General features: G+C 43.1%; 1 long non-coding RNA gene across 1 annotated transcript in view; it reads right to left on the bottom strand.

Moving 5' to 3' along the window:
* LOC142760714 (uncharacterized) overlaps positions 1-18,110 on the bottom strand; it is a 59,380-nt gene extending 41,270 nt beyond the window's left edge. The window contains exons 1-2 of the long non-coding RNA XR_012883372.1: positions 18,037-18,110; positions 2,380-2,533 (exon numbers count right to left, since the gene is read on the bottom strand). This is a non-coding gene — a long non-coding RNA (uncharacterized LOC142760714). The remainder of the gene's footprint in view (positions 1-2,379; positions 2,534-18,036) is intronic.
* Positions 18,111-23,186: the final 5,076 nt, after the last annotated feature.

Below are 23,186 nucleotides of genomic sequence, written 5' to 3'. Positions count from 1 at the left end.
ACAGTGTGTGGTATTATTATATTCAGGCACGCAGTGTTTGGTGCTATTATATTTAGGGGCACAGTATGTGGCACCATGATAACTTTATTTTCGTTTATAGGTGTGGAAATGTTGGAAAAGTGAGGAGACGTCTGAGTGGCAAATTCTGCAGAAATGAGTCATGGCCGGGAGAAGTCGTCATGAGCGCTGGACCGGATGGAGAAGAAAAGAGGAAAAAAACTACTAGAATCTGAGACGTCGTCACCTGTGAGTCACTAGATTTATAGAGAATCTGTCACCTCTCCTGACACTTTTATTATAGGAATCCTTGTATTTCACAAAAAGTCTTTCTGCAGTCCAGGACTGATAGACAATTCCCCTTGTCAGGAGGTTGTGTCCCTGCACAGTGTGATACTGTCAGTATGTAGGGACACCGCGCTGTGACAAGGGAAATTGTAACACTGTTAATGCTTGCCCAAAAAGGTAGTGTTAAAAATAGTTACGGCGCGGCAGGGCGGCGGTGAGGAAGGGGGGCCCAAGTTTGGGTAACAGCCCAGGGCCCATGGTCTACTTAATCCGCCACTGAGCTGGTCATGTGATGCTGCGCTGAAGCATCATGGGATTTATAGCAAAGGAGAGAGGAAGAGAAAGCTGGTGAAATCTAGGATTCAAGGTGGAGGCTTTTTAAAGAACAGACAAGGCAGCAGTTCAAAAAGTAAGTCCAGTATACATGAAAGAAGTGTAGAGTGTGGTATACAGTGCAGACATGGAAAGTTGTGTTACTTCTTTAAGTTGGCAGTTTCGAGATCTTTATTCTATGGCAGAAGACTAATTACCAGAAAATCCGCCTTTGTTAGAAGAATGCATGGGTTTGGTTAAAGATAACATAGAGTTGGAAAGAGTTTTTTACTTCAATCTTGGGAAAAAATATCTGATTCCAAATATGTCGGATAAATTATATGTGTATGGTAACATGTTTAATATATTTTTTTTCAGCTATAGTAATTGATAGGGGGAATTATGCAGAGGCACATTAACAGACTGTCAAATGGATAATGCTTTTAGTATTTGTATTTACATCCTCTTGAGATGTCAAATATCGCTCTTTTCTTACTGTGGAAACTCTTAGGTCTTGTTCACACGGCGCTAAAAGAACCAACGTGTAAAGGTTTTAAAATGCTAGCGATGCGTTTCTTTTGCATTTTTTTATGCGTTTTTTGCACGTATTTGGTGCATTTTTTGGAGTGTAATTAGGACTCCCATTGACTATGGGAATTAGAACTGTTTTTATCGCCTTTTACGTGCCAAAGAATTCACCTGACGCTTTTTTTTTTACACAATGCCTTTTTTAAACACGTGCGTGTAAAAAATGCATCATATGCACTGAGAATGTGGTTTCCCATTGTTGTCAATGGGAAGCTTAAATCTTGAATTTTTTTCGGCGCGTAAATGTGTCAAAAACGTGTCATATGCACACCATGTAAACAAGGCCTTATTGTCGCTCTGATTCATTCTCATCTTGACTGCTGTAAGTCATTACTAATTGGTCCTTCTTCTCACTAAACTCTCCCCTCTCTGATCTATTCTGAATGCAGAAGCCAGGCTCATCTTTCTGACCAAATGCTACACCAACGCCTCTACCCTGTGCCAGTCACTGCACTAGTTGCCCATTCTCTTTAGAATAAAATTAAATCTTATTATGCCAAACATCTAAGATTAACATTTTCCATAATCCAAACCTCCCACTCCCATCTCCATGACTTTTCTAGTGCTGAACCAGTCCTCTGGAATGCGCTATCCCAGACAATCAGATTAGTTCCTAGCATTCAGTTTTAAGCGTGCCCTGAAAACACATCATTTTAAACAGACCTTCAATATTCCCTAATATTACTCCTTTCCTTTGCCCCGTGTTACATTAGCCATCAATACCTGACCCATTCATTCAGCAGTATCCCCCACACTCCTTACACCCTAATGCACTTTATATCTGTCCATACCCGGATACTGGCTGGTGACCGGCTCATGTAGCTTTATGTTACTACCCCATATGTATAAAAAATGGCTGGACCATTGTACCTCACAAGCACTTTGTGTAACCCTTTTTCCTCATAGATTGTAAGCTCTTGCGAGCAGGGTCCTCACTCCACTTGTTTGAATTGTATATTAGTTTTGTCACTATGTAATGTCTGATATTGTCTGTACATGAACCCTCTAAATTGTAAAATGCGGCGGAATTTGTTGGCGCTATATAAATACAAAAATATTATTTATTATTATTATCATATGTTAAAAAAAGAATGTACAACATATAGTGTATGCAAAGATATACACATTTTTTAGATCTTTGGTATACATTTTTTTATGTTTCACCACTTATTAGATGCGTCTTTCCCATTATACCTGGCTATTGTACTGTCTGTAGCTGTTTAGAAACTCTGCGCTTGGGCTGTAGTGGTCTGATTCTTACGACACCGACTTCAGTTCAGGTCGACATACTCAGCTGGTCCCAGGTGCCTCTATCTTGTCCAGTGGTTGATTCTATGGATTACTCAAGCTGATAGGGAACCAGACCAAGATTAGAAGATATTACAGATACAGTTACTATGGGCAAAACCAAACAAAATCTATTTAAAATGTAAAACCTGCCTGGGACAGTATAACACGGAGAAGCATGAAGTGAGGTCAGTTCAGAAGTTGACAATGGGAGTCAGTCAGAGACAAATACGGCATTAGGAGTGAGGCATAGACATAGTCAGAAAGCTAAGGTTCGGGAACAGTAATCAAGCAGAGCCGGGTATGCTTTTACAGTACAAAAATGTCAGCGATAGCACACAACTTATTTAGAAAAATACAAAAAACTTTATTTAACATGATAATGTAATACAAAGAAAAAAAAATAGTCATATGATAATGACAAATGGCGTCAGCCCGTGGAGGAAAACAGTTATATCGACGAGTGTATAAGATCAAATATACAATAATGTAGTACACATATTAACCGTTTCAGGACCAGACTAATTTTTTTTTTATGCTTTTGTTTTTTCCTCCCCGCCTACAAAAAGTCATAACTTTTTTATTTGTTCATCGACACAGCTATATGACGGCTTCATTTTTATGGGACAAATTGTACTATCTAATGCCACTATTTAATACTATGTGTGATGTACTGGAAAGCTGGAAAATAATAAAAAAAACAGCAGTTCCGCCATTTTATTATGGGTTTCGTTTTTACGGTGTTCACTGTACATTGAAAATTACATGTTATCTTTATTCTGTGGGTCAGTACAATCACAGTGAAACCAAATTAAGGCTCTGTTCACATCTACGTTGGGGGTCCCGTTCTGACATTCCGTTGGAGCTTTCCGTCAGAACGGGACCCTGAACAGACACAAACTCACACAAACTAATTGTTTTCAATGGTGACGGATCCGGTGCCCATGGTTTCCGTTTGTCTCTGTTGTACATCGGATCCGCCGTTTGCCGGAAGCAATAGCGTCATCTCTGATTGAGAGCTCAGACGGAAAGTCAGAATGAGATCCCAACGCAGATGTGAACAGAGCCTTATATCGTTTTTGTTATGTTTTTGTGCCTTTTAAAAATGAAAAATTTTGAAAGAAACAAAATTTTTTTGCATCGCCATATTGTTACCCCCGTAACTTTCTTATATTTCTATGTATAGAGCTGTGTAAGGTGTCTTTTTGTACGGTGAAAGATGTAGTTTTTATTAATACCATTTGGGGGATTGTCTGACGTTTCAATCACTTTTTATTTAATTATTTTGGAGGGTTGAAATGGCAATAAAACTGTGACTCGGCCATTTTGATCTTATTTCCCACTACGGCGTTCACCGTATTAAATAAATATTTTTATATTTTTATAGTTCGGGCATTTTTGGACGCGAGGATACCTAATGTGTTTATGATTATTTTTGTTTATTTATTTTTATATGTGATCTAGGGAAAGGGAGGTGACTTGAATTTGTATATATATATATATATATATATATATATATATATATATATATATATATATATATGTGTAAAGGATCTGCCAGGCACAGCTTCTGTGTCAATGCCCATAGGTAATCAGTCTGCACCTGCTTCTATGTCTGTGAGATTGACTCCATCTTCCACCACTCAGGATGGCAGGCTTAGGAGTGGGAGAGCCTATCACAGCCTGGCCAGACGGAGCTAGCTCCCGCCCTCTGTCTATTTATACCTGACTTTCCTGTTCCTCCGTGCTTGTGATTCTTCTCGTTTGGTGTCCTGGCCCTGCTGCAGCTTCTGAACTATTTGACCCTGCTTCATATTGACCCTGGCTTACTGACTACTCTCTACTCTTGTTGCTCACGGTGTTGCCGTGGGCAACTGCCCAATTTCCCTTTGCTTCTGTGTACCCTTGTCTGTTTGTCTGTCGTGCACTTATTGAGCGTAGGGACCGTCGCCCAGTTGTACCCAGTCGCCTAGGGCGGGTCGTTGCAAGTAGGCAGGGACTGAGTGGCGGGTAGATTAGGGCTCACTTGTCTGTTTCCATACCCCTATCATTACATAATCACAAGCCCATATACCTAGTCTACCCTGGTCCCTCACACTACTATGGACCTCCTTGAGACCCTGGCTCAGCAAATGCAGGGTCTCTCACTACAGGTCCAGGCCCTGGCTCAGAGGGTCAACCAGCCTGATGCTACCATGGTAGTGCCCCTCACCTCACCTCTTGAACCCCACCTCAAGTTGCCTGACCGGTTCTCAGGGGACCGGAAGATTTTTCTCTCCTTTCGGGAGAGTTGTAGGCTCTATTTTCGCTTAAAGCCCCAATCCTCAGGTTCTGAGAGCCAGCGGGTGGGTATAATTATGTTCCGGCTCCAGGAAGGGCCCCAAGAATGGGCCTTCTCCTTGGCTCCTGACGCCCCTGAACTTTCCTCCGTTGATCTTTTATTTTCTGCTCTCGGACTCATTTATGACGGGACTGACAGGACTGCCTTTGCCGAGAGTCAGTTGGTGACCTTACGTCAGGGTAAGAGACCTGTTGAGGAGTATTGTTCTGACTTTAGGAAGTGGTGCGTAGCTTCTCGGTGGAATGACCCTGCCTTAAGTTTAGGTTGGGTCTGTCGAACGCCCTGAAAGACCTGCTAGTTAGCTATCCCTCTTTTGACTCCCTAGACCAGGTTATGGCTTTAGCGGTACGACTTGACCGTCGTCTCAGGGAACGACAACTTGAACGTTTTTGTGTTTTTCCCCTCTGACTCCCCCGTGATGCCTCCGGAGGTTCCGTTGCTTCGCTCTTCCACGGAAGACTCGGAGGTACCTATGCAACTCGGGACCTCCGTGTCCCCCCGACAACGTAGAGAGTTCCGCAGGAAGAATGGTCTCTGCTTCTATTGTGGGGATGACAAGCATCAAGTGAACACCTGTCCTAGGCGTAAGAATAAGCAGCCGGAAAACTTCCGCGCCTAAGTGATCATCGGGGAGGTCACTTGGGCGCACAGGTATTTCCCGTAAATATGAAACGTAATAAAATCTTGCTTCCCTTTCAGGTCTCTTTTGGTGGTAGATCTGCTACCGGCAGTGCCTTTGTGGATTCAGGGTCTTCTGCTAATATCATGTCTGTGGAATTTTCTATGTCTCTAGCTATGCCTTTGATTGATTTGCCTAAACCTGTCCCGGTAGTGGGTATCGACTCCACTCCTCTTGCTAAAGGTTATTTTACACAGCATACCCCTGTCTTTGAACTCCTTGTTGGCTCCATGCATTTGGAGCAGTGCTCTGTACTGTTGATGCAGGGATTATCGTCCGATTTGGTTTTAGGCCTTCCCTGGTTGCAGTTGCATAATCCCACGTTTGACTGGAATACTGGGGAGCTTACCAAATGGGGTAATGAATGCTTGACGTCATGTTTTTCTGTTAATTCTATTTCTCCTCCTGAGGAGGTGAACACGCTACCTGAGTTTGTTCAGGACTTCGCTGATGTTTTCTCTAAGGAGGCCTCTGAAGTGTTACCTCCTCATAGAGAATACGATTGCGCTATCGATTTGGTACCAGGAGCTAAGCTCCCTAAGGGTAGGATATTTAATCTCTCTTGTCCCGAACGTGAAGCCATGAGAGAGTATATCCAGGAATGCCTGGCCAAGGGTTACATTCGCCCCTCTACTTCTCCGGTAGGTGCTGGCTTCTTCTTCGTAGGGAAGAAGGATGGTGGTCTTAGGCCATGCATTGACTACCGTAACTTGAATAAGGTCACTGTAAGGAACCAATATCCCCTTCCTTTGATTCATGATCTCTTTAATCAGGTTCAGGGGGCCCAATGGTTCTCTAAGTTTGATCTATGGGGGGCGTATAACCTTATCCGTATCAAAGAGGGGGATGAGTGGAAGACTGCGTTTAACACGCCAGAAGGTCATTTCGAATACCTCGTCATGCCCTTTGGTTTGTGTAATGCTCCCGCGGTCTTCCAGAATTTCATAAATGAGATTTTAAGAGATTACCTGGGGGTATTTCTTGTAGTGTACCTTGATGACATACTTGTGTTTTCCAAGGACTGGTCCTCCCACATTGAGCATGTCAGGAAGGTGCTCCAGGTCCTTCGGGAAAAACAAACTGTTTGCGATGACCGAAAAGTGTGTGTTTGGGGTGCAGGTGATACCATTTTTGGGTCAAATCCTCACTCCTCATGAATTCCGCATGGACCCCGCCAAGGTCCAGGCTGTGGCGGAATGGGTCCAACCTGCCTCCCTGAAGGTGTTACATTGCTTCTTGGGGTTCGCTAATTATTACAGGAGATTTATTGCTAACTTTTTGGTCATCGCTAAGCCTCTTACGGACCTCACTCGTAAAGATGCTGATCTCCTCCACTGGCCTCCTGAGGCGGTCCAGGCTTTTGAGGTCCTTAAGAAGTGCTTTATCTCGGCCCCGGTGCTGGTTCAGCCCAACCAAATGGAGCCATTTATCGTGGAGGTTGACGCATCCGAGGTGGGAGTGGGGGCTGTCTTGCCCCAGGGTACCAGGTCCCTCACCCATCTCCGTCCCTGTGCCTACTTCTCCAGGAAGTTTTCGCCCACTGAGAGTAACTATGATATTGGCAACCGCGAACTCTTAGCCATTAAATGGGCATTTGAAAAGTGGCGCCACTTCCTGGAGGGGGCTAGATACCAGGTAACGGTCCTTAACGACCACAAGAATCTGGTTTTCCTAGAATCTGCCCGGAGGCTAAACCCGAGACAAGCTCGATGGGCGTTGTTTTTTACCAGATTCAACTTTTTGGTTACCTATAGGGCTGGGTCTAAAAATATTAAGGCTGATGCACTGTCGCGTAGCTTCATGGCCAGCCCTCCTTCGGAGGAAGATCCTGCTTGTATTTTGCCTCCAGGTATAATCATTTCCTCTATTGATTCTGATTTAGTCTCTGAAATTGCGACTGATCAAGGTTCAGCTCCCGGGAACCTTCCTGAGAACAAGCTGTTTGTTCCCCTGCAATTCCGGCTAAGGGTACTTAGGGAAAATCATGACTCCGCACTATTTGGTCATCCAAGCATCCTGGGTACCAAGCACCCCATTGCCAGAAACTATTGGTGGCCTGGGTTGCCTAAAGACGTTAAGGCCTACGTCGCTGCTTGTGAAGTTTGTGCTAGGTCCAAGACTCCCAGGTCCCGAGCAGCGGGCTTACTATGTTCTTTGCCCATTCCCCAGAGACCTTGGACCCATATCTCCATGGATTATATCACCGATTTTCCTCCATCTCAAGGCAAGTCGGTGGTGTGGGTTGTAGTAGACCGCTTCAGTAAGATGTGCCACTTTGTGCCCCTCAAGAAACGACCCAATGCTAAGACGTTAGCTACCTTGCTTGTCAAACACATCCTGCGTCTCCATGGGGTCCCTGTCAATATTGTTTCTGACAGAGGGGTACAATTTGTTTCATTGTTTTGGAGAGCCTTCTGTAAAAAGTTGGAGATTGATCTGTCCTTCTCCTCTGCCTTCCATCCTGAAACTAATGGCCAAACTGAGAGGACTAATCAGTCTCTAGAACAATATTTAAGGTGTTTAATCTCTGACTGTCAATATGATTGGGTCTCATTCATTCCCCTCGCCGAATTTTCCCTTAATAACCGGGTCAGTAACTCGTCAAGGGTCTCCCCCTTTTTCTGTAATTTTGGGTTTAATCCACGGTTCTCCTCCATTTCACCTGGTAGTTCCAACAATCCCGAGGTAGAGGTCGTTCATTGGGAACTGTGCACAGTCTGGGCCCAGGTTCAGAAGAACCTAGAGGCGTCCCAGAGCATACAAAAAACTCAGGCAGATAGAAGACGTTCTGCTAACCCCTTGTTTATGGTCGGGGATCTGGTGTGGCTATCGTCAAAGAACTTGCGCCTTAAAGTCCCGTCCAAGAAGTTTGCTCCCCGGTTTATAGGGCCATACAAGGTCATTAAAGTCCTCAATCCTGTCTCCTTCCCACTGGAGTTGCCCCCATCTTTTCGAGTACACAACGTGTTTCCTGCCTCCCTCCTTAAACGCTGCACCCCGTCCTTGGCCCCCTCGAGGAAACCTCCTGTCCCCGTTCTCACCGCTGAGGGGGTGGAATTCGAGGTGGCCAGGATTGTGGACAGCAAGATGGTCCAAGGCTCCCTCCAGTACCTGGTCCATTGGAGAGGATACGGGCCTGAGGAGAGGACTTGGGTACCCGCCCAGGATGTTCACGCTGAGGTATTGGTCAGGAGGTTCCACCTTAGTTTCCCCAATAAACCAGGTCCACCTAGAAAGTGTCCGGTGGCCCCTCATAAAAGGGGGGGGTACTGTAAAGGATCTGCCAGGCACAGCTTCTGTGTCAACGCCCAAAGGTAATCAGTCTGCACCTGCTTCAATGTCTGTGAGATTGACTCCATCTTCCACCACTCAGGATGGCAGGCTTAGGAGTGGGAGAGCCTATCACAGCCTGGCCAGACGGAGCTAGCTCCCGCCCTCTGTCTCATTTGGTTTCCTGGCCCTGCTGCAGCTTCTGAACTATTTGACCCTGCTTCATATTGACCCTGGCTTACTGACTACTCTCCTGCTCTGCGTTTGGTACCTCGTACACTCCTGGTTTGTCTCGGCTCATTCACCACTCTTGTTGCTCACGGTGTTGCCGTGGGCAACTGCCCCATTTCCCTTTGCTTCTGTGTACCCTTGTCTGTTTGTCTGTCGTGCACTTATTGAGCGTAGGGACCGTCGCCCAGTTGTACCCCGTCGCCTAGGGCGGGTCGTTGCAAGTAGGCAGGGACTGAGTGGCGGGTAGATTAGGGCTCACTTGTCTGTTTCTCTACCCCTATCATTACAATATGTATATATATATATATATATATATATATATATATATTTTTTTTTTTTTTTTTATATTATTTAAAACTTTTTTTACAGGCAGGTCTCAATAGCAATCTTCCTATAGCAGGCCTGGGTAGCGTTCACAAGGCTCTCGGCTGAATGAGGAACTCGTCACGCGGGAGCCTTTGACTGGCCCTAAAATAAAAATGAAAGCAAAAAAAACCCTCAGATGCCGGTTGTCACATATGACTCCGGCATCTGAGGGGTTAAATGCTTGCGATCAGAGATGTCTCTGATTGCAAGCATTGCTGCTGGGTCCCTGATGTGTAACACAGAAGAGACCCGGAGGCTATGGCGCCCACTCGGCTTCTGAGTTGGCGCCATTTTTAAATACCCTTACCCAACGTAAATATTCACATTAGGGACGGGAAAGGGTTAAAACATGGACATTGAGCTGGTACAAAAACCATGCAATAAAAGTGGTAAAGTAAGGTAGATTGAATAAAAATACATACCCATGATAAGGTTCCTGGGGATAGTGTCATCCTGTGGAGAAACTTTATCATGGGTATGTATTTTTATTCAATGAATTAAACTGATTTTCAGTTTCAGAAATTTCTGCAACAAAATCTGCCGCATGTGACTGCACTCTTACAATAATCCAATAATCTGTACAAGCTCCAAAAAATGCATAAATCACGGTTGTATCAATTGTTTTTTACAGGCACTGGAAAAAATCCACTATTGTTCCTGACTGTCCAGGAATTTAAGGTCGGTAGGTCATCCCTTTCCTTCTGGACCTGAGCTCAGGAAAAAAACAACAACTAGCTGCTGAAAAATCGTATTGCACAGGTGACACAAATTCTGTTAGAACTCAAGTACAGACACGTGATTGATTATTCTCAAAATTCATCTGGAATGATAGATATGCTAGATAGATAGGGCCAGTTCACACATTGCGTAAATACTGTGGATTTTCTGCAACAGAGTTCATTGCGGAAAATCTGCAGCAAATACAGTAGCAGCAAAGTGGATGAGATTGAACAAATCTCATCCATACGCTGCGTGAATACTGAGTGGAAATACCGCTCAGAAATTTACCTGTGGTGCGGAAGTTCTTTTCGCAGCTTCACGTAAAAGCTGCTTATATGTTGTGGGATTTCCCCATTGAATTCAATGGGGATGTAAATCCCACATCAAATAGCAGTTGTTCTGTGTTTTGTGGCGGATTTGAAACTCAGAATTTTTTTAAAAAATAAACTTACCTAGTCTGTGTTTTGTCCTCCTGGGATGACGCTCCATCTCATATGACTGCCGCTGCAGCCAATGACAGCCTGTAGCGGTGGTCACATGGCGGAAACGACATCCCAGGAGGCTTTAGTGCTGCTGTTTTTCGCAGCGGACATTCCGGGCGGAAAACTGCACCACAGTTTGGGGCACATTTTCACTGGAAATTTCCTGCGGCAGACAGGGCAGATGCACTGCGTTCTATTACGCAGTGTATCCGCCCCATGTGAACTTTTCCTGACAGCTTTGACTTATACTGAATATTCTTCTACAAGTAACCCTATTGTGCTCATTGGTCTCCCCAAATGCAGACAACATCTAGTTAGGAAGCTTCTAGTCCAAGCCAAGACCACCCAAAAGAAAAAGAGAAAAAATTCTGGGGTTATTACAAAAAACCTCTCTTATCACAATTCAACATAAGCACTTTCCAGTTATATTTCTATCACCTTTTAATTATTCTTACTCTGTCTGACTTAATAATGCGACCAACCCTTAATCACCTTTATTCTTTTGGTTAAATTTGTTCCATTGAAACAAATATTTTTAATGCAAATTTTAAAGAACTCTAAACCGTAAAACATAAGAACTTAATTTCATGCTATTACGTTTTAGAATAATAGACGTGTGAGTGCAATACATATTATTAATAGCAAGCATTGATTTTAAGTATAACGCTAACTGTTTAATGAGTATGTCGGAGGAAGGGATATAGCACAAAGAACTGCGAAGAATAATTATTTGAAGCAGACACATTTCTAGATCTCAGTAACCTCAAGCCATATTGAGCTGACTGCTGTGTTAAACAATGCAGGCACATATTTTCGAGTTCTAAGATGACTCTATCTAAATACTATTATTATGTTTGTACATTGCTGGTAGTAATTAATTTTCTATTTTCTAAAGAGACCTCTTGTAAAGATCAATGGGCTCCTCATAGTAGGAGAACTAAATGCATAATGTTCACAAAAATTGCAATTTTGGCAGCTGGCATTAAGAACCAGTGTACATTTCCGTAAATTAAGTTTCTGTGTCGGTAATTTTGCTGTAATAACATTGATTTCAGTATGTAATTCAGGAAGATTTCCTGGGAACATTTCCGAGGTAATCTACCAGGAGATCGGATGTGCTCCAACAGTTTCTAGTTTAAGATTAACAGCAGTGGCGTATGTGCCATAGAGGTAGACAATGCAGGGGTTATTGGGCCCTTAGAGAAAAGGAAACTATCGTGGTTGGTCCCATCCCCTTACTATTAGGTGGCAAAAACCTATTCAGAACTCAGATCTCCAGAGAAACCGCATTGTTATCAAACAAGGGGATGAGTAATTGGCCCAAGGGTCATGTATTGTGTAGAGGGAGAAACAAACACCAGGTCTTTCTGTCCTGAATGGCAAACCCAGCACCTAGGACCATTCTGATCTCTGCTACAGGGTCCCGTCTATTTCATGTGCTCCACTGGTTAACATTAATCAAAAGTAATCGGGCAATTGACTGATGAGCAATATCATGGCCGGATGTGGCCTGTTCACTTCTTACTTCATGACAAATTAAGGAGAAAAAGGCTAAAACGACACGGAGTGGCAGTGACCGGGCTTCGATGGTTGACCTCCCTTCTGAAACCTACAGCGTGCCCAAACAGCAGTTTATGCCCACATATATGGCACATATATGGCATTGCCATACCCGGGGAATCCGCTTAACATTTTATGAGGTATTTGTTTGCAGTATCACAAACTGGGCACAACATATTGTGCACTAAAATGGCATACCAGTGGAAAATTGCAGTTTTTACTTTGCACCATCCACTGCGCATTAACCACTTTGCGTACCATGACATAATAGCACGTTGTGGTGCGGTGGTGATTTATTGAGTGGGCTCACACACTGAGTCTGCTCGATACGCTGCGGTTGTCAGTTGTGTATTACCACTGACACGCGGGACTAACGGGCAGGAACAGCGATCGCGCTGTTACAGAAGCCCATAAAAATGACAATTGTATTGTATCAGAGATCTAACGATCGCTGGTTCAAGTCACCTAGGGGGACCAATAAAATGTGTAAAGAAAAGTTAAATAAAGTTATTACTAGTGAAAAAAAAATGTAAGTTGAAAAAAAAAACTTTACCCATTTTTCCCATAAAGTAATGTAAAAAAATAAACAAAATTAGTATTGCCGCAGCCGTAAAGTCCGAACTATTGCAATATACCATTATTTACCTCACGGTTACAAACGCCAAAATCACAGTTTTTTGTTCACCTTAGCTCTCTGGGTTTCCGGCAAGGAGAGAGGATAAACCCGTCTGCAAGGGGGAGAGGCTTCAGGAAGCAGCTCGATAGAGTCATAGAGTCATAGGGTCATAGAGTCATAGGGAGGATGAGGAGAAAGGATCTCTGCCTCCTTCTTGCTGAAAACATCTGCGTAATTAGCATATTGTTGAGGTAGTCCAGAGAGAGATTGAGGCAGAAGAGAAACAACAGGTCAAACCTGAGGCAGACAGCAGTGAAGACATCGTTGTCGCCATTGGAGGACCTCTCCGGAATTCCAGTCAAGGACTGGAGCGTACTGGTGAAGCCATGGCAATCCCAGCATAAGGGGGATAATAGCTCTGGTTAAGGCATAGAAGGTTATTAAATCAGAATGGAGGACTTTTATCTGTAGTCTCAGTAGCTTGGTGATAGACAGGATCGAGTCGGGCAGAGGTTGTCCATCAACAGAAGCGACCGCCAGAGGTTTCTGCCGAGGAACAGTGGCCAAGTGGAGACAGTCTACTAAGTCCTGCTGGATACAATTTGCAGCCTCTCCAGAATCCAAGTAAGCAGGCACACTGTGCGATACTTCACCGGTTACAATAGACACAGGAATAGAAAGTCTGGGAGAGAATTTCATAGTAGAGGTAGATTCACCTAGAGTTATCTCCCTATCAACCCTAGGTGCTTGAGTTTTCCCGGCTTCTGAGGGCATTGGCGCACAAAATGTCCCTTGTGACCACAGTTGAAAGTCTGTCTATTTGCATTGACTCTTCCGGGGGTACAACACGAGAAGGCAGAAGAGGTCTTTGAAAATTAGGTGCCAATTGATAAGATCTCTTCTCCCGGCAAACTTCCAAAGTGCGCTCTTGGATTCTCATATTGATCCGGGTTGCTAGAAGTATCAAGGCATCCAAAGAAGAGGGAAGGTCTTGAGCTGCTAGCTCATCCTTTATACATGAAGCTAGTCCCTGCCAGAAAGTTGCCACTAGAGCCTCGCTATTCCAGGCTAGCTCCGCTGCCAACCCTCGGAAGAGAATGGCGTACTCCCCTACAGTAGATTCCCCTTGTCTGAGAGTCAGTTGCGAGGCAGCTACAGAAGATGTTTGGCCCGGTTCCTCAAACACAGTGCGGAAAGTCTCTATAAATAATGGTAAATTAGAGGATTCCGGGCCCTCTTGTTCCAAAATGTGGTTCGCCCATGCCAGAGCTTTACCAGAGAGAAGAGAAATAACAAATGCAACCTTGGCCTCATCAGAGGGGGAAGAAATGGGCACGTAATCTGAAGTGGATCTTGCACTGATTTATGAAGCCTCTACAGGTCTTTGCATATCCGTCGAGATGAGGAGGTAGAGGCAATGAAATCCCATGCCCAGAACAGGCAGCCAGGTCAACAGGAAGTTGGGTAGAGGAAGTAGCCATGGGTGGAGAATGCAAACGGGTAACAATGGAATTTACAGCGAGCAGAAGCTGATCCTGTAATGTTCGGAGATCACGCATGTCTCCTTGAATCAATTGGACAGGAGATGGAGATTTGGGTTGACCAGGGGGATCCATGGCCTGAGCGTACTGTCACGGCTATGGGGTATGTGGACCCACTAGGGCGCTCTGCCATAGCAGCTGGACAAACAATAGACAATGATAGTCTATAGCACAAGAGTACCTGGATAGGAGATTTGGCAGACACTTGGCGTGGCAGATACTTGGCACAGATGACACTTGGCACAGATAAATCTTGGCACAGATGACAATTGGCACAGATGGTGAACTCGACTCCGACACTAGACATCGCACTGGAAGAAACACAATTACTGGATATGGGATACAACTAAGGGACCATTTGTTAAACGAACATGGGTAGACACAACAACGCTCAGGCAAGGAGGAAGAGGGCAGAGTCCTTTTTAAAGTCCAGGGTGCATAGGGATCGGTTAGGGAAAAGTACACTGGTGCGCGCGCTGGCCCTTTATATCCAGGAATCAATGGGGAGCTTCAGCGGCGTTTGCTGGCATCTCCAGGGAGGGAGACGCCGGCAAGATGAGTGTCCTGTGGTCACGGCTGCCGGTGAGTAGGATGTGCCGGCGGTCAGCGACTGCGGGCCCAACAAAAATGTTTAATTTTCTAACTGTGAATGCCTTTTTTCTTAATACGTTTTATCAAACAGTATTTAACTATTTTTGCAGTCCCACTAGCGGACTTCAAAATGCGATCTTCTAATCACATCTATAATTTATTTGTATAAACAGTATACCAACCCATTATTGCCTGTCAGTGTAAATCTGACAGGCAATCTATTAGACCCTGTCTTTGGCAAGGACATATAGCCATGGAAACCTATTAGCGTCCCGTGATCACGTCGCTGGATGACTGATGTGGGGGCAAAGGGAGCCCCATCCCTATGTAGCCACTTAGATGCTAACAGTGACCTCGACATCTAAGGGTTTAAATTGCCGTGATCAGTTATTGCCAATCCCTATCGTTGCAGTAGATAGTCGGCTGCATATTACAGCTGGCACTCGTTGTAGATGGCAATGGCACAGCTCCTATGCCCGTGCCATCCACTTGGCATACCAATAAATCCTATTGCGGCCAAAGGGCCGCAATTAGGCATAATGGTAGGCTCATTTGCACGAACGGGTAAGCTTTATACTTCCTATTGTAGTAGCTAGTGGTTGTTAACTCCATAAGAAATTTTTTCACAGCAGAAAATGTGTCAGCCATATATTATTTTCTTTTCCTGCACACAGATGTATCATATAATGTACACATACAGTAGCCACATCCTTAACTCTGTTAACGTAAGAATGATTTAAATAAACGTCAACTGAAAATTATGAGTCACTTGATCCAATAATAATATAAAAATAATCAAAAAATTATAGTTAGTAAAATGTTATATAACAAGGGCTTCAGCTTTTTGTTTTTAAACTATTTTAATATACATTGTAATATTTGTATTTACATTTTTATCAAAGTTTGTCTTAGGTGGGAGTTCACACTGAGTTTTTTGATGAGCTCTTTGAGGTGAAAACCGCGTCGGAAAGCGCGCCAAAAAACAGTCGAAAATGCCTCCCATTGATTTCAATGGGAGGCGGAGGCGTTTTTTTCCTGCGAGCGGAAAAACTGTCTCGCAGGAAAAAGAAGGGACAGGCCCTATCTTCGGGTGTTTACGTCTCTGACCTCCCATTGACATCAATGGGAGGCAGAGAAAGCATATCTCGCTGCGTTTTTTGCCCGCGGTACTTAATGGCCAAGGGCGAAAAACGCTGAGAAATACGCCACGAAAATCGGCGTGCAGGCAGAGCAAAATCTGCCTCAAAACTGAATTTTGAGGCAAATTTTCCGCCTGCAAAAAACTCTGTGTGAACCCAGCCTAACATTTATTATTCCTAATACAAGATTTTTACATGTTTTCATTACGGGACAGTTGTCCTGCAGCGAGGCAGGGACTCCTAGCATCGTACATAAGTATGATGCTAGGAGCCCGGCTCCCTGCACTGTGTTCGGTACGGTACTTGCGGCCGAAATACGTCCGTCAATTACGGACGTAATTAGTGTTTGTGCACATACCCTAAGGCTTCTATTGCTACACCGCTGGATAGAATTGGATGTATTGTCTCAGCAGACAGCATCACACATGATAGGCTTAGATACATGGCCCTAGCAGACAGTATCATACATAATAGGCTTAGATACATGGCCCCAGCAGACAGTATCACACATGATAGGCTTAGGGCTCATTCAGACGAGCGTGAATCTCGTCCGTGTGCTGTGCGTTGAAATAACGCACAGCACGCGGACCCGTTGATTTCAATGAAGCTATTCACACATGCGTGAGTTTTCACGCAGCGAGTTTCCGTTGCGTCAAACTCACTCCATGTCCTATATTGGTGCGTTTTCACCCACCTAGTCGCCCACTGAAGTGAACGGGTGCGTGAAAACCACGGACAACACACAGACTACATCCAAGTGCTGGCAAGTGCGTGAAAACACATGCCACATGCAAAGCACACTTATGCAAGAACGCAACGCACACGACCAGATTTAAGCACGTTTTTTACGCGCATAAACCTGTTGCTCTCGTGTGAATTTAGACTTAGATACAGGGCCCCAGCAGTAAGTATCCTTGTACTAACCCTCAGGGGCAAATTTGGTATTTCTGGGGCACCAAGCAAAGTTACATCTCGGGGCTCTAATCAAAGACACCTGTAGAGAGTTCCCCACACAATGCCCCCTGTATTTAGTGTCACAAACCCACTGTATGTTTCCACACACAGTCCCTCTGCCATACATCCCCCTTGTAGACAGTGCCATCCAGTCCCCTGTAGGTAGTCCCACATACTAACCTTGTCTCAGCAGACAGTATCATACATGATAGGCTTAGATACATGGCCCCAGCAGACAGTATCACACATGATAGGCTTAGATACATGGCCCAGCAGACAGTATTACACATTATAGACTTAGATACAGGGCCCCAGCAGTCCGTATCACACGGGATAGACTTAGATACAGGGCTCCAGCAGTAAGTATTCCTGTACTAACATATGTTCATCCCCCCAAAAAAATGTGTGTGCGTGTATGTATGTATGTGTGTCAGGTCCGTGGTAGTGGGCCGTCAGTTCCACTCTCTCCCTGACAGCCACAGCCACGAGTCGGTGAGCGCTTGCACCAGTCTCCTCCACAGGAGACGCCAGCGCTCGCTTCCACTCACCTCAGCCGGATCCCATAGCTACTGTCCGAGCTGCCACAGAGCCGGTGACTCATTGCCGTGTCTCAGCTGCAAAATTATTAATGTCAAATATGCCTTCGGGTGCATATAAATCCAGCCTAGACTATCTTATTAATTGAATCTACTTATGTCCTGCTGTGAATAGGCTGTGGGTCTAATTGACACTGTATTACCACTGAAGTCCTCCTCATTATTACATGACTATGTGATGTCGGTTTACCGTAGATCATTTTACCATGTAGTAGGCTTAGATACAGGGTCCAATTGTGACACGGTCTGTTAGACCCTGTATCTTAGCTTACCACAATGTAGGCTTAGATACAGAACCCCAGCAGACAGTAATCTTATACTGTATAAGATTACTGTCTGCCGTGGCCCTGTATCTAAGCCTAAAGTGGAAGTCTTAGATACTGGGTCCATGTGTGATACTGTGTTAGACCCTGTATCTAAGCTTACCACAAGGCAGGCTTAGACACAGCACCCCAGCAGACTATAACGTTACACTTACCTCCTCTTCACCTCCGGGTGCAGCGGATGTCTCAACACCATCTAGCATCGTGACGACATCCGCGGCGCACAGCGTCCTGACGTCATGACGCGAGAAGTCGTCAGAACTTCCGCTGCGCTCGGGAAGGAAGATGGGTAAGTATGTGTCGCTACTATAGTAACAGGGGCCTGTGTCTTAGATTACATAGGCCCCATTTACTATAGTAACTCTTACAGATGCGGTGTTGCCATTCAGAAGAACATGAATGGGTCGCATCCACCATAGCAAGAGCTGCTCTCTGTATGCAGTGCTTCTTTCTGGTTCAGAGAAGTCTCGTGCGGGGGAACCTAATCCCATATGGGAAAGAGTAGTCTTATGAACATGATCTCTTAAAAAAAATTACTATCCTGATAAAACTATACAGACTATGTTGACTAGCATTGCTTATGTTCTAGAGATGTGAAAAGTGTCATGTCTTCTTTTATTTTACACTGGGAGGAATCTAGAAACTGATTGAAATTAGAGCCCTACAAATATTGACATTGAGTCCAATGACTTGAGTCAAGCTTTGAGATTAGAAACATAAACTACACTACATATAAAGAATAAGGTTAACATTTTCAGCTTTGATCAATAGACTTATGTCTATGGGAGAATTATATAATGTCTGGTGAAGGTCACTAGTTGCATTGCAAAATATTTTTTAGAAGAATACTGCTACAATGAGATTGAACAAAGTCAAGAAGAAAGAGTTCACACATAGTTCAAACATATAACAATTCAACTAGTAATGTCCTTCAGCATGCTGGCTGCTACAAAAAAACAGTGTGAAAAATCTAAATTATTTTCTATTGTTCTCATATAAATTCCATTGGGGGAAAAATACCATTTAGATCATCTGAATAAAAAACAAATCTCTTACAGCTCTATATTATATTGTGCATGTCTCTAAATAGAATTCCTGAATCTCTAATGAGAGCACCCGTGATTTTGCTGTGTCTCATTTTATTTTAAGAGAGGACTGAGGGAAACAATAGCATTATGCTACATGTTCTTTATATTATCCGCTGAAGAATGGCTAAGTGGAAACCATTAAGCTATTTTCTATTGTTGTCGAATTTTAATGATGGCAATATATATAAATCCCTCTTGATGGTGAACAATAGGTGGAATGGTAATTATAACATGAGCATTTATTTTCTGAATGTTTTAATGAGAAAAGCCTCATAGCATACAGTTATAAATAGATAAAAGGTTGAATCTAAAAAAAATTCCCCTTGAGCATTAAAAATAGCAATGTAAAAATATTATGTTTTATCCAAGAAAACGAAAAATAGCCACTCTACAGACTATTCTGAAGATGTAAGTCTAGTCTTCATAGTCTCCAAATTCTGAAACATTGACATACACTACCGTTCAAAAGTTTGGGGTCACCAAGACAATTTTGTGTTTTCCATGAAAACTCACACTTATATTTATCAAATGAGTTGCAAAATGACTAGAAAATATAGTCAAGACATTGACAAGGTTAGAAATAATGATTTTTATTTGAAATAATAATTTTCTCCTTCAAACTTTGCTTTCGTCAAAGAACGCTCCATTTGCAGCAATTACATCATTGCAGACCTTTGGCATTCTAGCTGTTAATTTGCTCAGGTAATCGGGAGAAATTTCACCCCATGCTTCCAGAAGCCCCTCCAACAAGTTGGATTGGCTTGATGGGCACTTCTTGCGTACCATATGGTCAAGCTGCTCACACAACAGCTCTATGGGGTTGAGATCTGGTGACTTCGCTGGCCACTCCATTACAGATAGAATACCAGCTGTCTGCTTCTTCCCTAAATAGTTCTTGCATAATTTGGAGGTATGCTTTGGGTCATTGTCCTGTTGTAGGATGAAATTGGCTCAAATAAAGCGCTGTCCACAGGGTATGGCATGGCGTTGCAAAATGGAGTGATAGCCTTACTTATTCAAAATCCCTTTTACCTTGTACAAATCTCCCACTTTACCAGCACCAAAGCAACCCCAGACCATCACATTACCTCCACCATGCTTGACAGATGGCGTCAGGCACTCTTCCAGCATCTTTTCAGTCTTTCTGTGTCTCACAAATGTTCTTCTGTGTGATCCAAACACCTGAAACTTCGATTCGTCTGTCCATAACACTTTTTTCCAATCTTCCTCTGTCCAATGTCTGTGTGCTTTTGCCCATATTAATCTTTTCCTTTTATTAGCCAGTCTCAGATATGGCTTTTTCTTTGCCACTCTGCCCTGAAGGCCAGCATCCCGGAGTCGCCTCTTCCCTGTAGACGTTGACACTGGCGTTTTGCGGGTACTATTTAATGAAGCTGCCAGTTGAGGACATGTGAGGCGTCTATTTCTCAAACTAGAGACTCTAATGTACTTGTCTTGTTGCTCAGTTGTGCAGCGGGGCCTCCCACTTCTCTTTCTACTCTGGTTAGAGCCTGTTTGTGCTGTCCTCTGAAGGGAGTAGTCCACACCGTTGTAGGAAATGTTCAGTTTCTTGGCAATTTCTCGCATGGAATAGCCTTCATTTCTAAGAACAAGAATAGACTGTCGAGTTTCCCATGAAAGCTCTTTTTCTAGCCATTTGGAGAGTTTAATCGAACCCACAAATGTAATGCTCCAGATTCTCAACTAGCTCAAAGGAAGGTCAGTTTTATAGCTCCTCTAAACAGCAAAACTGTTTACAGCGGTGCTAACATAATTGCACAAGGGTTTTCAAGTGTTTTCTAATAATCCATTAGCCTTCTAACACAGTTAGCAAACACAATGAACCATTAGAACACTGGAGTGATGGTTGCTGGAAATGGGCCTCTATACACCTATGTAGATATTGCAGTAAAAACCGGACGTTTGCAGCTAGAATAGTCATTTAGCACATTAACAATGTATAGAGTGTATTTTTGATTAATTTAATGTTATCTTCATTGAAAAAAACTGTGCTTTTCTTTAAAAAATAAGGAAATTTCTAAGTGACCCTAAACTTTTGAACGGTAGTGTATGTAGGAAAGAAACCAGGACAGTGGCAGAGTATTGACTGTGAGACCCAGGCTACAAGTGTGTCCTTTGATTTGTACTCAGAAAAAAGATATCAGCAGCAAAGCCAGTAACCAAATCATACGGATCATACAAGACTCCCAACTTCAGGGGGTGCCCGCAGTAGATAACCGCGATCCGGGGGAAATAGCCAATCCAAATGAGGAGGAAACCGCAGCACTCCAATAGAAATATATTATTTTATTCACCAACACAAAACCTGCAACGTTTCAACCCTCACAGGGTCTTTGTCAAGCATAAAATACAAACTCAGGTGCACACCTTTAATAATCCGAGTTCAGTGACATCATATCATGTGTCTCAATTGGTTTTACATAATAGTTAGAAAACATTCGAAAAATACATATATATTTAGATAACATATGTGACGGCATAGACGGGGAAAGTGACAGTGCATCACAAAGGACATTGATAGAGAAATACTATATTTTATATCAGCATCATGATTCACCTAATGCGCATGCTCTCAGCTTGTTAGTAACTGGATCAAGCGTCCATAGTTACCCATTAGTCATATCGCATATTAGTGCAGTGCAGATCCCAGGCCCTCTCCTTTCTCTTAAATAATCCCCTCCTAATGCACATGTCAGGTTGCTATAAGCAACCTGAGAATGCCTTGCTGGGGCTGCATAGATCGAGCCGGGCTTAGGTGGAATTTAGAACGTCAATGGGGCTATTCATGTCAAATCAACAGCCCAAGCCATGTGGGAGAGATGGATTAAAGGTAGCTGTGCATGCGCAGTAGTACATGACGTCCATCTATCAGAATAGCAGAGTAGACTCTGTTACAGTCTATCAATCAATAGTTCCTATAGTCTTTAAATCTTTATTTAAATTACATCATAGTTACAAGACCAACAAAACATATCAAAAGATAAAAAGTATCGAGGCACTCACCGACTTTGCAAAAAATTACTTTTATTCAGGATCTTGGTCTAGAATGTGGAATAAGCCTGCGGCCATTTCGCGTACGTACACACTTTTTGAAGGTCTTGGCGTCACTTCCTTTTCCTGCCCTTTTTATTCAAAAGTCAGTATAGATTATTTCATAACAAAAAATATTAATATTAATGACAAAAGAGGAAAATACACAACATATAATACTAGGCGATGCACCATAATTATATCATAGATTAAACTAACAATATATTTGTTTATTCGTTCCATTCTTTTAAAATAACAAGGTTTATGTTATGAAAGCACTCAGGTAGTTTCAGTCATTGAGACTGAGAGGTCCAAGTGCCCCTGTCTGTAGGATAATCTCAGCCTCTTTTTGTAAAAGGGTTTTATGTCTATCTCCTTGGTCATTGGTTGTCTAACGGTGACCTCCATTAATAATGGGTCATTTTCAACCAAATACCAATTTTTTCTAATGCTACCACGAATTGCATCACTCATAGGACTATGACCAAAGAATAAAATGAACAGTTTATTCTCTTTTGTATTTAATTTTTTCCTCTTTTTATTTGGTTGTAATAAGGATATTTGTTTGTTTTTACTTGCCTTATCTAATGCTTCCTTAACCAGATCTGACGGGTATCCCCTTAATTCCAATCTTTTTCTCATCTCATCTGCCTGTTCATAGAATGTTGCATCACTGCTATTAATTCTTCTTAAACGCAAAAACTGAGTATATGGTAGGGATTGGGTCACATGCCTCGGATGATAACTATCATACCTTAAAAGTGTATTAGTAGCAGTAGGTTTACGGTATCCACTTGTCTGAACCATACCCCCTTCTATGGTCACATATACATCTAGGAATTCAATTTCCTGGTTTCCAAACTTGTATGTAAAGCTCATATTTATACTATTTTTATTGAGATATTGTACAAATTTTAAAAATTCTTCCTACCACACTATTGAAATGTCGTCTATATAACGCAGGTACAGTTGATAATACCTAGCATAGGGATTAGATAGGTTATCGATCATTTTTTCTTCCAGATCAGCTAGAAATAAATTGGCAAAAGTTGGAGCCACTGGGGTTCCCATGGCCGTTCCTGATTTTTGACGGTAAATAAAATCAATAAACATATGTATACTGTATACTGTAATTGACGTCTAACTGCCTGTACACCCGCATCCTG

This window comes from Rhinoderma darwinii, chromosome 4, assembly GCF_050947455.1.
Source record: "Rhinoderma darwinii isolate aRhiDar2 chromosome 4, aRhiDar2.hap1, whole genome shotgun sequence".
Classification (NCBI taxonomy): domain Eukaryota; kingdom Metazoa; phylum Chordata; class Amphibia; order Anura; family Rhinodermatidae; genus Rhinoderma; species Rhinoderma darwinii.
This window is presented reverse-complemented; position numbering and strand designations above follow the sequence as displayed.